Source organism: Meriones unguiculatus, chromosome 3 (genome assembly GCF_030254825.1).
Source record: "Meriones unguiculatus strain TT.TT164.6M chromosome 3, Bangor_MerUng_6.1, whole genome shotgun sequence".
Taxonomy (NCBI): Eukaryota; Metazoa; Chordata; class Mammalia; order Rodentia; family Muridae; genus Meriones; species Meriones unguiculatus.
In genome coordinates, this window is record NC_083351.1 from 21,980,505 (window position 1) to 21,982,934 (window position 2,430).

Genomic DNA, 2,430 nt, shown 5'->3' on the forward strand with positions numbered 1-2,430 from the left:
ATCTACAGCAGCTTGAAAAAAACAGGTACTGGCAAAACCAAATATCCCATTAGCATTGAGAAGCGTGGACTTCTTAAGTTAGAAGCATGGAGATAAAAGAAACCCTCCCCCCTTTCTTATTCCTTGCAATACAGTTCATCATCAGCCTTATGTTCTCTCCAGAAACATGCTGACAGAACTCTTGTGCTTTGTATGTGTTCATTTGCTTTAGAGGAAAGGGCCAGGCCTATAGCCCAGGCTAGCTTAGAATGCCTGGTCCTCCAGCTTTATGGTTGCCAGCTGTTCTTACACCTTGCCTGGCTCTGTTGGCAGTTTTAATTCACCACCGCTAAAATAAGACCTCCGGCCAGGCACAGAGGCACACACCTCCCTTCCTAGCGGCTTGGGTGGAAACACCCAGGATAGGCTGGGCCCAGGAGTTCCAGGGAAGCATGGGGAGTCCAGTAAAACCCCATTACAAAAACAAACGTCTTTTCCAGACTGCTGAGATTTACTACTGCATATAATTTGGTGGGGTACAGGAGAGCACAGCGGAAGATGTCAGGACAAGCTGGCAGAGCCTGCCACTTGTCTAGAGGACCATGACTGAGGATACATTTGACCCCAAAGCCATCAGGGATGAGTCACTTCTCAGCTACCAAATTCATCGGCATTACATTTGGTAAACTTCTACTCCTTTGCAATGCAGGTTTTCTGTGCAGCCAGGAACTTGAACTTGGCTCCAGGTAGGGCCTCAGTCACATGTTCCATATACGGCAGCTAGGTGTAGATGGACAGGATGACCTGGCCAATGTGAACTTGGCCACAGTGCCCTGGGGTTTCCCAAAGGCGCCCTGCATACCTGTCTGGGGCTTAGATTGAGGACAGCTTGGAGATCAGATATGAATAGCTGCTAGAGAATTCTTTCCAGCTTCCCTTAGAGCAACCACATAGGCAAAAGGCTGCTGTTTGCAACCACTGCACACCAGACCCCACGGGGAAAGGGACCTTCCCGGTTGGCTAAATTGGCTGGAAAATGTTTATTGTTTTGAGCTCACATAGCCCTCTGAATGACACACAGGGATCCACCTGCCTCTGCCTCCCCAGTGCTACAGTGAACTTTTGCTATTATAGCATCTAGGTCTTTTGGGATAAGTCTTCAGTGGGGTTGGGGTTGGGTGTTACCTGTTCTGCTTGGGTATATCCATCCATTCTGTTCAGTGCTAATGGTTCTCTCTCTCTCGTTTCTTCAGACAGGGTTTCTCTGTGTAGCCTTGGCAGTCCTGGACTGGCTTTGTAGACCAGGCTGACCTCAAACTCACAGAGATCCACCTTCCTCTGCCTCCCTGAGTGCTGGGACTACAGGTGTGTGCCACCACACCCGGATCTCTCTTTAAGACAGGGTCTCACTATGTAGCTCTGGCTGTCCTGGAACTGGGTAGACCAGGGTGGCCTCAGACTCAGAGGTCTGCCTCCTGAGTGCTGGGATTAATGATTTTCAAGTAAGCTTCCATTACCTTAAAGGGTGAGAAAACATCTGTCACAAAGCACCTCTGGAGGAAACAGGTGTGACATTAAGAAATTGTCTGAAACTTTGGTGCCCCTGCTCTCTCTTCTCCTTTCCCCTGCCCCTCTCTCCTCACATGGCACAGCTCAGGTTGGTCCTGTCCACTCTGGACTCTCCCAGGTGTCTCTGCCTCTGGCTATGCTCACCCACATCTCTATAATAAACCTTTTCCTCCACCATATGTAGGAGCAAGAGTCACGTTCCTTTCCTCTTTATTTCTCTCTTTCATCCAGAAATGACTGGAGGCATTGTGTTCTCACAGAGAATGATGTTCAAATGAATGGCTAATTAGTGAGGAAGCCAAAGAAACAAGACCCCGATGGGCATGACTGGGACCTAGGAGGGGAACCCCTCAAAATATTAAATGTATGCTTTGAAATGTTGAAATGCTCCACCCCACCATTTCACCATAATACAGTTTCACAGTAGTTGACAACCATCATAAAGAAGTAAAAAAAAAAAAAAACAACAAACTAATTTAGTTTATAGAATTTATGCGTGTGTGAGAGTGAAAATCCAGCCGTTCGCTATTTCAGGAAATGTAGAACCTGATGTTTGGGCTCTAAATATTAGGGACTTGTCAGAAGAGAAATTTGATATATGCGATCAATTTTTGCATTTGAAAACACAAAACCTTGTGGTTTTACTAGTTTTACACCAAGAATCATGTTCCCTCATCTCGTCCTCTCCTGGGCTTGCCTGATGGAGACCTACAGAGATTTCTAAAAGGCTACCCCTGACTGGAGTAAGTGCTTCGATAAAGGGAAATCTGGTGGAAATCTCTCCCGTTTGACGTTGCTAAACTTAAGTACAATAATGTCACATGTACTTATACAGTAATTGTGGGCACGCCTAAGTCCCTCCCTCTCTCCTTAAACCAATAT

The 2,430-nt window shown here is 46.6% G+C and overlaps 1 pseudogene; it reads right to left on the reverse strand.

Moving 5' to 3' along the window:
• Positions 1 to 898: 898 nt before the first annotated feature.
• On the reverse strand, positions 899 to 1,014 carry LOC132653305 (small nucleolar RNA SNORA70; annotated as a pseudogene).
• Positions 1,015 to 2,430: the final 1,416 nt, after the last annotated feature.